This window comes from Schistocerca cancellata, chromosome 1 (assembly GCF_023864275.1).
Source record: "Schistocerca cancellata isolate TAMUIC-IGC-003103 chromosome 1, iqSchCanc2.1, whole genome shotgun sequence".
Taxonomy (NCBI): Eukaryota; Metazoa; Arthropoda; class Insecta; order Orthoptera; family Acrididae; genus Schistocerca; species Schistocerca cancellata.
The window spans coordinates 149,080,217-149,093,853 of record NC_064626.1 but is presented as its reverse complement, the minus strand read 5'-3'; positions in this window follow the sequence as shown (position 1 = coordinate 149,093,853).

Genomic DNA, 13,637 nt, shown 5'->3' with positions numbered 1-13,637 from the left:
CAATCCGACCGCCGTGTCATACTCAGTTCAGGATGCGGATAGGAGGGACGTGTGGTCAGCAAACCGCTCTCCCAGTCGTTATGATGGTTTTCTGTGACCGGAGCCGCTACTATTCGGTCGAGTAGCTCCTCAATTGGCATCACGACGTTGAGTGCACCACGAAAAATGGCAACAGCGCATGGCGGCCCGGATGGGTAGTTGCATAGGCCAGACTGAAAAGTGGCCACATAAATCGACAGATGGCGTGCAGTTACAAAAATTCAGTGATGGAAAGATGTTACAACAGTCACACGTTAAACAAAGGGAAATAAAGCTACTAACAGTGAATTAAAGAACATAAATCAAAGCATATGAGGATATACAAATGTAGACATATAATCGTAAAAAATAAATAATTTATGAGACAGAATAATATAAATTTGTATTTCTGTTTGTTCTTCGTCGTTTTGTTCTTCTTCTCTTGCATTTATAAGTCCAGAAACATAATTGCTCCTCTGTTCATATGGCCTAATTTTAACGAACGTATCTCGTTCATGATATTTCAATGTGTTACACAAATGTTCATTTTATATATTTTTGATGCGAATGCTTCCCGCTGTTCAGATGATTTGCCTTATCGATTTCATATAGGATTAATACTAATTCCTCACCAAACTAGGTATATTCTATCTCTTAAGTACTGTGATACAGTTTTTGTGGAACACCATCAATATTAAAAAAAAGAAAAGGAAAAAAACTTGTTACCTAACTACTTTTATGTAAATGCGATCTAGGCAGTAAAACGTTTTGAGTGGTATTTTAGAAACATTTATACACGCAGATTTTTATCTTGAGACAACGAAAAATCTAAAAAATTGCGAATAGCATTAAAAACCGGAAAAATACGTGTCCAACATTTTTCTGAATGCTATCTGCCGGTCCCAATGTTCACGTTCGTGCCCCAACCACAAGGGGACGGACGGGGAGCAACTGTCAAGACTTCAATAGAAACATACAGTTTTTATTCTGGAATCAAACTGAACGTGAAAAAATACGAGTATTTACTAGTGCTATGTAACACTTTAGTCGTCGTGCGTAGATGGCTCTGTAATCGTCAAACAGCACAACTGAGTTCCAAAACACTATTGTCTCGAGAAACACGGTCTGGATGAAAAACATAAAAAAATACGTATGTGTTAAAAGATTCAGTGTTTTTCAATTTCCACCGTGTAGCTGTTCACTCATTCATTATCTGACTTGATCTGATTTTGTTCATGTCGTCCCCCATTTCTTAAATACGCTCCTTCACAACCTGACTGCATTATTCGTTAGAATGCAAGCTGTTACAATAGAAGAGGAAACTGAAATGGTTTATATTTATGGAGAAAGATGCTGATATGCCGACAATGCTATAACCGTTAATGCTCATTATTTTTCAGACAGAGTGCAACGTTACTTTTCGTCGGGCTGTTCAACAGTTCTCCATCATAGAAACCTTACAGCCACTAAAAACGAACCGTTAAAAAACAGTTGCTGGGGAGAGTAATGAACTTGCTCATCACTCAGCAGTTAAGTCTTGAATAGGTAACTATAGTACTGTTTTCCGATTCTTGAAACGTTGAAGATATCATTCGTATCATATTTCCCTCCATCAGGAGCTTTGTGGTGTCACCGCCAGACACCACACTTGCTAGGTGGTAGCCTTTAAATCGGCCGCGGTCCGTTAGTATACGTCGGACCCGCGTGTCGCCACTATCAGTGATTGCAGACCGAGCGCCGCCACACGGCAGGTCTAGAGAGACTTCCTAGCACTCGCCCCCAGTTGTACAGCCGACTTTGCTAGCGATAGTTCACTGACAAATTACGCTCTCATTTGCCGAGACGATAGTTACCATAGCCTTCAGCTACGTCATTTGCTACGACCTAGCAAGGCGCCATTACCAGTTACTATCGATGCTGTAAAACATGTACCGTCAAGAGCTATGTTCACCAATTATGGATTAAAGTTAAGTACTCCAACAGCTACGACCTTTTTTGCTAAAGTCTAACTTCCTTGTCCAGTTCCAGACCTCACGCCAGCCTGTGTGAGCTTAAACGCGTGCCTTTCGGCTTCCTGTCATCGTGGGTTGGCTGTATTGCCAGTCCACAACAAGCTTCATGGCAAGGGTTTCGAGAACCATACCACATCTTGTCAGTTGTTGCTTCAACAAACACGAAGTGCGGGCAAGTGCTCTACCATCTGAGCTACCGAAGCACGACTCACGCCCGGTACTCACAGCTTTACTTCAGCCAGTACCTCGTCTCCTACCTTCCCAACTTTACAGAAGCTCTCCTGCGAACCTTGCAGAACTAGTACTCCTGAAAGAAAGGATACTGCGGAGACATGGCTTAGCCACAGCCAGGCAGTCCAGTGTCCTAACCAGCAAGACAGCCAGGTCCTCCTTTCTTGACTTTTGTTTCAGGGTTTGCTTGAAGACTGAAGTTTACAATAAAGTGATAACAACGCGCGGTAACATGATTAAGCGTGTCACCAATGTATGTCAGCAGATTACATCGGAAACATTTCTCAGCTGTGTCGATTATTCCATGTGCACACAAAAAAGTGCTTCGAAGTGGGCGGCTACATTTTTGAGCACGTACTAAGAAATAATTCTTATAAACAAAGTGAGAGGGCTCACCTCTACCATACCTTTTCACAATTACTGAATACGTCTGGATTTCTTTCTCTGATCCAGCTCATTTTTCTCTAGATAATGCCATTTTGGAAGTCAATTGTGTTATTTGTCGATTGCAGCGCCACCTACCGTGCAAATGACGGAAGTGTTACGTACAAAAGCTACGTATTTTTTCCTATAGAATCCCAGTCAACAATAAAAATTGAATGTTCTACTTAAGATTTCTAAGTTGCCCCCGATCCACCCCTGGAGAATGGGGCACGATCAATGTTGGTATCGCCGGACAGCATTTTTGAAAACAGTGAACATGTATTTCTCCGTTTTTTTTTTTTAATCCGATGCCTAGTTTTTGCGGTTTTTCGTTGTCTTGAGATAAAAACTCACGCAGCATTAAAAAAACAATGTTTGAGATCGCTTCTCCCTATCCTGATAGTGTCAGCTTCCAGACGAAACGAATAATTTGATATGGAACTCTTGTTGTCTATCAAGTCGTGAAACAGCCTCAAACTGGCCTACACTAAAGCGCATGCGCACTGTTCAGTATTTTAGAGTATCCACTCACTCACTTACAGCACCCGCTTAATTGATCAGATTATTGAAGCTCCTCAACTCTGCAGCCAACACAGTCACTCGCTCGTGCTCCACTAACAGTACAGCCTCTGCTAACCAAAGAATACTTATCATTCAAGCGTTCAGGCATCCAAAGAGGCTCATTCTGGCAAACATTTTAAAGAAACTGCCATTTTTCGTGATATACAGCGTGTTTATTTTAACTGGACACAACTGAATACTAACTCGGAAACGACACAGAGGACATGTGTTTGTGCTACAAGAGACCGCCTCCTAACCTCCCCTTCTATGTGCGATGGCGTCAACTTTGTGTTTTTCGAATGGGAACTCCCCATTTTTATTGCATATTCGGATTATACTCAAAAATATTCGCACGGTTAACTGAAACCATCGTTTCTCATTCGTTGTAGGTGTGCGCTGTAATCGACAAGTATCAATTATGCCAGTTTTTGCAATTGGGAACCGATGAAATTGATCCACATTTCTGGCAAATAAGCTACTTGTATGGTAACAAAGTCCCCTTTACTAATATTAACTTTTTTCTAAGAACATTTTTTTTCCGTACGGTGCGTCGATTTTGAGACATGCAGTTGCCTCATATTAAAGGAAATATCCTGTATACACCTTTCAACATGATCGGAAATGTTAACTACGTATCACGTGAACGCATCCTTTGCCATTCAGTTTAACGGAAAGCATTATGGCAAATATTTATTCAGCCTTCATAAAAAGAGGTTTGAGTGTAAAACATGGAAAGGATGAGATCAGTGGGCTGATCGTCAGAGATATTCCAGCCATGTAATGCGTTTGCAGTCATCAACAACGCGACCACATGGCTTCCAAACAATCAGCCCTCTTGAGACGGTTTTTCAGTGCGGTCGATGGTCTCAGTAATTGATACTGAATATGGTGGTGCCAGTGAAGTTCCCACGTGGCCAGCAGAGAGACGGAAGGACAGAGAGACAGCGGAGGGAACGAAGTACGTGGAGACGGTGGCGATGCGCTCATCCAGCCTTACTCTGATGGATTGTATCGTGCTACACGAAAAAAACACTCTTTAGCACAGTAGTCGGTTCTTAGATTTACTTCTGGGGGAGACTGAGTGCATACTTCAGTATACACATAACATTAGATTACTCTGTTAAATGGGATTTTGGGATTTCTAGGCGAATTTCGATGGTGAAATCTTCTCGGGTAAGGCGTTGTTCTGCGAAAACGTTTGGACAAGTTTCCTATTCGTCATCTTCAGGTATATTGTCAGGGTCATATGCCGTTCGTATCTTTATAGACTAAATGAATTCGCAGTTGCCGGCCGGTGTGGCCGTGCGGTTAAAGGCGCTTCAGTTGGAACCGCGTGACCGCTACGGTCGCAGGTTCGAATCCTGCCTCGGGCATGGATGTGTGTGATGTCCTTAGCTTAGTTAGGTTTAAGTAGTTCTAAGTTCTAGGGGACTTATGACCACAGATGTTGAGTCCCATAGTGCTCAGAGCCATTTGAACCATTTGAACCAATTCGCAGTTACGAATATGAACAATCATCAGCTGTAGAATGGAATGACAACAATGAAAATTATGTACTGGACCGGGACTCGAACCCGGATTTGACACTTATCGTGAGCGGCCGCATTTCGTTTATTGACGATGAACTATGTATTTCTCTTCGTCGTGTACAACGGATGGGCCAATTGCACGTCTCCGGACACCTTCCGCGACACACCTTCTGGAACCACGCGGTTGGCCCAGCCGTTGCAGACGGAGCAGAGGAATATGCGGTCCAGCGTCTATAAAGATGCAGACTGGACGTGAACCCGACACTTTGCCTGCACATGACTCGTAGGAAACTTCTCGAAACGTTGCCACATAACGACGCCTCCACTCGGCTGACTGCCCGAGACGACTTCATCACTTTATTATATCTTGAACAAGATGGAATACTTAACTTTTTAAAAAATCCGTGCCCACAGGACAATCTCCGTATATTTGTTGCTGTCACTGTACACTTACGTATCACTCGGTGAAGCACACAATAATAATCTCTTCTCCCAGTGCACAGTTCACTATAAACATCGCTACCTAGTTCTGTCTACTGCAACTCATGCGCTCTCGGCTCTGCAGTGAGACGATGCTGTCGTCTTCGGCGATGACTGCAAAGTAGTTTGAGCGGCAGTCTGCTCTGACGTACGTGTCTTCAGCAGTGGCGGCGTATGGAAACTCTTGCGTGTGTATGCTGGCGACTCTCACTGTGCTTACTTGTGGATCCGTCGTGAGTTGCCAGCTTTCACAGGATACCTCGTTCTTCGGGCGATACCACAGACTGTGCATCGGGGTTTGCAGCTAAACCGGTGTGGATTGTACGCTGAGCGGCGATACCTGTGCAGCGAACAGGCCTATTAACTATAACACGATACACTGCGAAATCCTAAGTTAGACTTTCATTCTACCTGTATTCGAGACTGGAATATACTCTACCTGAGAAGAGAACCTAAATCTTCCAGAAGGGGAGGAGGAAACGAAATGAAACTTCACAGGTTGAGATGGTATGTCAAGTTGCTTTAGTGGTTACGAAATCAAGTCCACTGTACAAAGAACTTGGCAGTATGAGTCCACTTACCAGTATGTCGTTGCACCACCCCTGGCGCGGATGCAGGCACTGATTCGGTTGGGAAGGGTGTCACAAAGCTGTTGTATCCTCCCGTGAGGCAAACTGGCCCACAACTGTAGTAACAGGTCCTTCATATCCTGGATATCGGCACTGGAACAGTGTTGATCATCCGACATGGCCCTACACGTGGTCTACTGGAAAGGGAACAGCGGATCTTGCTGGCCATGGGATTACCTCATCATTACTCAGGCGGTTCACACAGACACATGACGTGTGCAGACGAACGTCACGCTGTTGAAAAATGGCATCTAAGTACTACGACATGAGAAGTAAGACACGTGGAATCAGGATGTATGTGACGTACCGTTGTGCGGCAGAGCTCCCTCAATCATTACCAGCCGCGATCTGAAGTCGTACCCTATGGCTCCCCACATCGTGCCGCCAGGACGAACACCACTCTCCTTTTCCAAACATTGAAAGAATGGGACCTTTCTCTTGGTCGCCGCCTGACCATCCGACGATGGTCACACGAGATACGGCAGAACCGTAATTCAGTGCTGAGCACAATGCGAGGCTGTTCATAAGCAATCAATATTTTCTGATCACGGCGTCAAGCAGAACTCAGTCCCCTATTCTATGGCCATAATAGTAGCCTATGCATGTGATGGTAATTCAGTAGTTGAGCTGCTACTTGTCTCCGAGCAGTGGTTCTGGGTGACACTAAACGCTGCAGGGAGTCCACTACTTGTTCCTGGATTCCAGGAGCAGACATGAAGAGGTTACGATATGCTTGGTGCATCGTACAATGATCCTGTCTTGTGGGGATCAGATGTAGCCGACCGGAATCTGACCTCACAAATGTTCAAATGTTTGTGAAATCTTATGGGACTTAACTGCTAAGGTCACCAGTCCCTAAGCTTACACACTACTTAACATAATTATCCTAAGGCCAAACACACACATCCATGCCCGAGGGAGGAATCGAACCTCCGCCGGTACCAGCCGCACAGTCCATATCTGTAGCGCCCAAGACCGCTCGGCCAATCCCGCGCGGCTGCCCTCACATTCCCAAGAAATCATTAACATTGGGCCACTGTCACATCCGCACAGTCCAAAATGTTCTAGATACTGAACGATTCGTCCAGCGGCAAAATGGAAAACCACAACAAGGTCACTTTCGAACTCTGCCCCGCTATAGTACCCCCGCCTTTCCGAGTCCTTCACACCTGACTCTGTTCACGCCGCTTATGTATCTACCAGACCAGGTAATAACACTAAGAACGAAGAGCAGTAATGCACTATGGTGGCAGTTCTACTTGAGACAGATAACTGCAACTTCTATCATTTGCATACTGGTATGTGTACGATGTTGTTATTGTTGTGGTCTTCAGTCCTGAGACTGGTGTGATGCAGCTCTCCATGCTACTCTATCCTGTGCAAGCTTCTTCATCTCCCAGTACCTACTGCAACCTACATCCTACTGAATATGCTTAGTGTATTCATCTCTTGGTCTCCTCCTACGATTTTTACTCTCCACGCTGCCCTCCAATACTAAATTGGTGATCCCTTGATGCCTCAGAATATGTCCTACCAACCGATCCCTTCTTCTGGTCAAGCTGTGCCACAAACTCCTCTTCTCCCCAATCCTATTCAGTACCTCCTCATTAGTTATGTGATCTACCCATCTAATCTTCAGCATTATTCTGTAGCACCACATTTCGAAAGCTTCTATTCTCTTCTTGTCCAAACTATTTAACGTCCATGTTTCACTTCCATACATAGCTACACTCCATACAAATACTTTCAGAAATGACATCCTGACACTTAAATCTGTACTCGATGTTAACAAATTTCTCTTCTTCAGAAACTCTTTCCTTGCCATTGCCAGTCTACATTTTATATCCTCTCTACTTCGACCATCATCAGTTATTTTGCTCCCCAAATAGCAAAACTCCTTTACTACTTTAAGTGTCTCATTTCCTAATCTAATACCCTCAACATCACCCGACTTAATTCGACTACATTCCATTATCCTCGTTTTGCTTTTGTTGATGTTCATCTTATATCCTCCCTTCAAGACACCATCCATTCCGTTCAACTGCTCTTCCAAGTCCTTTGCTGTCTCCGACAGAATTACAATGTCATCGGCGAACCTCAAAGTTTTTATTTCTTCTCCATGGATTTTAATACCTACTCCGAATTTTTCTTTTGTTTCCTTTACTGTTTGCTCAATATACAGATTGAATAACATTGGGGAGAGGCTACAAACCTGTCTCACTGCCTTCCCAACCACTGCTTCCCTTTCATGTCCCTCGACTCTTATAACTGCCATCTGGTATCTGTACAAATTGTAAATAGCCTTTTGCTCCCTGTATTTTACCCCTGCCACCTTTAGAATTTGAAAGAGAGTATTCCAGTCAACATCGTCAAAAGCTTTCTCCAAGTCTACAAATGCTAGAAACGTAGGTTTGCCTTTCCTTAATCTTTCTTCTAAGATAAGTCTTAAGGTCAGTATTGCCTCACGTGTTCCAGTATTTCTACGGAATCCAAACTGATCTTCCCCGAGGTCGGCTTCTACTAGTTTTTCGATTCGTCTGTAAAGAATTCGTGTTAGTATTTTGCAGCTGTGGCTTATTAAACTGATTGTTCGGTAATTCTCACATCTGTCAACACCTGCTTTCTTTGGTGTACGATGTGTACAATGTTAGGTTGAAATCCGAACATGTCTTCCGAGTGCTTCGATTTTTTTGTCAGGCAGCGTATTTCCAGTTCCTAAGTGCGTACTGAAATCTGACGCTACTGAGGCGGTGCCTTGGTGACTATCAGTGCCCTCAGTGAGGTTTCTGTGTGATTTTTTTGGAAATTTGTGGTAGGTTGCAACAGGACCAAACTGCTAAAGTCACCAGTCCCTAGACTTACTCAGTACTTAATCTAACTTACACGAAGGACAACAAACACGCCCATGCCCGAGACAGGAATCGAACTTCCGACGGGGGCAACCGCGCAAACTATGGCAAGGCTCCCGAGACCACGCGACTACCACACGCGGCTTATGGGTAGTCGAACTGATCTGGATATTTGTTCATTCTCAGAAACAGAGCCATAGAAAGTCATTCTGGCAGTCTAACTGCTTATATATTTGTTAATGTAAAACAGTTACAACCATTTAAGGTCACCTTAAGTTAATTGTGATAATTGGACTGTAGAATGTTGCTGTGTCTGTGCGAGGAAAATATTTTCCTTAAGGTTTCTGCGAGCCGCTGTATACACTAGTAATTCTAAACCGAAGTATTCGCCAAGTTATTTCAGACACTACTTTTATCTTTAGGTTTGCTAACATTTAGGAAACAATGACTCCTACGTTACACGACAGACTCCCTCTTCACTCCTAAATATAAGTTTAGTGTTGTAACTTTTACGACCCGCACTTCTGAAATCACAGAGTGACCTTGAGACAGAATAATTACATAGTGATCGAATGTAAGCCTAGTGGAATACGTAAGTAGTGCCTCTTTTCCTTCTGCTTCATAATCAAGCCAGAAAATATGTACAATTTCAGTTTGTCTTCTACGCTGAAACTCACACACAAGGTCTGCGACTTTCAAAGTTCCACAGTGGTTGCCATGTTGTACAGAGTGAACCAAAACTCAACCGACAAAATTACAGAGAGTGTGTTGTGTACCAAAGTAAGAAAAAATGTCTAGTGAAGATAAGCTGTGAAATGCATGTTGCGAGTGGTCCACTTGTACGTGGAGCCCGATTTTGTAATATAATTCATGAAAAATGACCTGGAACGAGATTGTATTTTTTACACCACTGAACCAAAGATGTTGCCTGATTGTAAGTAGGTGTGCGCGGAGTGCAGTAGCAGTTGCCGCTGCACTCTGTCATAGATAGGACGGAGGTCTTTAAGCTAGTGGCTAGCTGGGAGAATTTAGCTGTTGGTCTGCAGACGAATGATGTTTATACTCACACAGAGCCAGTAAATGTTAGGTCGTAGTTATTCCTATAACAGTGTAAAGTGTGTTATTAATTTCTAATGCTGTGAGATTATCAGGAATTGAAGTGATACAAATCGTTAACAAATACTGAGAATTGCCGATAGTAATTGTAGAAGAGTAATAAATTCATATCGTAACCCAAAGGGAAACCGATTGGAACCATTTCTTGAGGTAATTAATTTATGTATATTTAGTTTTAAGTATGCAGCCACGCAATGTGGCTTCCGCTAATTTTTACAGTGCTGAACCTTGAATGTAGGAACCAAGTACCTTCCGTCAGATTTAATGTATAGGTTGGTTAGATGTACATGATTTGTAATATGTTGTGTATCTTGTAACCCTGATACAAACAAGTTAAATTTTGGAATCTATTTTGTCAAACGATGTCACACTTTTTCTCATGTAACAATGCAAGTTGAGAAGTTCACTGATTGTGAAGTTAATGTTAAATGTTTTATATCAGATTTTTTTGAAGGTGAAACCTTATTTTGAATACAATTTTCAAAGTGAAGCATTCGGTCTTAACTCTTAGCATATGCCCTTATCAGTGCCTCATCCTCTTCAATGTCGTGTTCATTTAAATGCAATGAATATTTTTTAAAAGAAATGACTTTTCAAAGTTAGAAAAATATTAGTGTGCCAGAATCAGAAAAGTATTAATGTTCGTAACAGGTTCAATACGGGCAGCACTGCACAGCGCTGGTCCGATGTGCAGTATTTTCACTGAACATATGCAAGGGTATTCACTTATCAACCAATCTACTGACATTACTTGTATGAAACTATTTTACTGCCGGCATTGCACTTAGTTGTGCCAAGATTGAATATTTTCTATGTGGGGAGAACAGAATACCAAGAATACATCCATTGTGACTTTAGAGCTAAGGAAAATTTATTTCATTGTTTATTTGAATAGGGAACTTTATCAGTTTATTTTACAGGGCCATAGAACTCGGTTCTCGTGAGACTGGGTAAATTTCAGAGGGACTGATTTCATTATGAAAATTGCATATTGGTTTTGTAGGTTTGGTCATTTGCTCATCAACACGTCACACAGTAAATTTCCGTAAGACAAGCACTACGCATTGCATATTCATTGATAAACAAAAACACAAATATTTTAAAAAGAACATTACAATCTTTTCAGAACTTTGAACACTTTTTCCTTTTCGATACTCTTAAACACACCTTTTCCACTATAAACTCTTTGATTTCGATATTTTAGGAGAAAGTAATGTGAACCAGAACCAGAAAAAAGACCAGCGTACATGGACTGAGCTCTCGTTCAGTAGAAGATATGTGTTTCACAATAGCGGAGATGAACGAAGGACCCATAGCCCTTCAGGTACGCAGTTTATAGCCCACGCGTACTATCAGATATTTTTCTCAATCTCTTGGTCCATACTGCCACCTCTGAATGTTTGTCGGTGGAGCTCTGGTTCATTCGGTATACTGGAGCTGTGAAATGGAACTGTCTTGTTCTGCAGCAACAGATATTAATTTAATACACGTCTGGTCTCCTCTAATTTTTTAGGTATATTCCGATAACTTTTTTACAGTGGTATCTAGGATTAAAATGATGATTCGTGGTGTGTAAAAATAATTTGTAATGTGCCTCCATTGACACAGATTACAAACAAACGCTTAATATGATCAACTTCGTCCTTTTTAGGAATTCATTTTCTGTGTTCATACGAGGGAGTTGATCATTTCTTATGTGTAGTGCCTGGGACTTACAATATCTACTTTATGTAGCCGTGAATTATGTCATCCGGATTTCGATTCAAGGAGTGCTTTCACAAAATCAGTCTGTCGCAGCTGCAGCAGAAGTGTGATTTCCGAATCGTGCGACTGCGGATGATATCAGGTCGCCCTTCCACATTCAGCCGCGTCACTCGCAGGAAGCTTCGCATCCATAGTTGGGGAACTTGTAGGCTTTGTTTTCAAAATCCGATCTCAGTTCCGTGTCCTGAAGTGTGCCATTTTTCGAAACATCCTCTGACAAGAGTTTCTGACCTACAAATTAAAGCCAGGCGGTTTTTCGTAATTCAATTAAAATTTATCATGCTTGTATCAGTTTATTGATTCATTTATTTTACGTAGAATGATTTAGCCCTTTAGGTCCTTTCTCACATATAACCAGACATTCTAGCAGTATTAACGTCGTAGTGTGCCTAGCAAACGAGCTGCACGTAACACGAACAATAGTATGGCTCTGAGCACTGTGGGACTTTAACTGCTACGGTCATCAGTCCCCTAGAACTTAGAACTACTTAAACCTAACTAACCTAAGTACAGCACACAACACCCAGCCATCACGAGGCAGAGAAAATCCCTGACCCCGCCGGGAATCGAACCCGGGAACCCGGGCGTGGGAAGCGAGAACGCTACCTCACGACCACGAGATGCGGGCGAACAATAGTAAATAAGGATACCACTTGAGGCTGAAGCCCCTCTGGCAATTTCCCGCATAAATAAATTTGTTTTTGGAGGGTGTCCGCCTTGACTAAGAAACAACTTTTTTCCTTCTTCTGTCCCACATGGGCCTACCAGAAACTCTGCACACGTGCAGAGCTGTTGTTCATATGCATCTTCCTGGTCACAGTGTGCACACTTACCAGGCGTGTAAACAAGGAGACGGAACCGTCACCGCTCAATTTAGTGTACGTCCCTCAGCGCAGATGTCGCCGCTTCGCTTCACCCACCAGCTTGGTTACGCTGTAGCTGGGACACTCTCGAGATCTTTTCGCAGTGTGCAGTGCAATCAGGGGAAGGTATCCTGTTATCTCATCCCTCTATCAACAAACATCACGGTTCTAAAACAAAACATAAAAACAAATGGTGCATATCCATATTGGTTGTAGGCCCTCGTTAAGGACCTAAATACGCTTCATGCCAAGGATACCAAACACGTCTCTCAATAACTGAAGGATAATTTTAAGCATAACTTGAACAACCGGTTTAATACCAAATTTTTCAGTTAACGATGTCGCTTATGTAACATGGAGCAGGATGAGGCACAGTTAGTATACAACAATTTTAAATTAAAAAAAGAAAGAAATGACAACATGTTTGTCATTGGTGATAAGAAACGATAAAGTAAATGTCGGTTACCAAAGCACGGCACATTGATAAACTCAAGCTATTGTGTAGATTTTCGTCACTAATACTCGCTCGAAACCTTAATTTATTTATATTCGTTATAGAGAAAAACGTTTTACACACATGAGTGGATCCGCACATGGACATAACTCCTGCTGCTCCGTTATGCAGGCGTGGAAATTCTTCATGTGGAAAGTTTTTGTGGAATTCTTTTGTACTTCGTACTGCAAAGAACTTCTCATTCAGAAGTGCATTCCAGTGCACGTCGAATCAGTTCCATCTGTAGATGGTTCAAATGGTTCAAATGGCTCTGAGCACTATGGGACTCAACATCTTAGGTCATAAGTCCCCTAGAACTTAGAACTACTTAAACCTAACCAACCTAAGGATATCACACACACCCATGCCCGAGGCAGGATTCGAACCTGCGACCGTAGCAGTCCCGCGGTTCCGGACTGCAGCGCCAGAACCGCTAGACCACCGCGGCCGGCTCATCTGTAGATGATTCGGAACATCTTCAACAGATGGTGACCCGCGTATTCTAGATACCTAGCAGTTTAGTGGACCAAACCAAGGATAAGGGAATGTGCTGTGTTTTCAGACAATAGTTAGCTCTCTCAAAGAACAAGCTTGCTTTCAAAATCATTTACTTTTTTCCAACAGATTACAAATTAAATTTTTTTCACTATGCAAACTGACGTTTAGTCT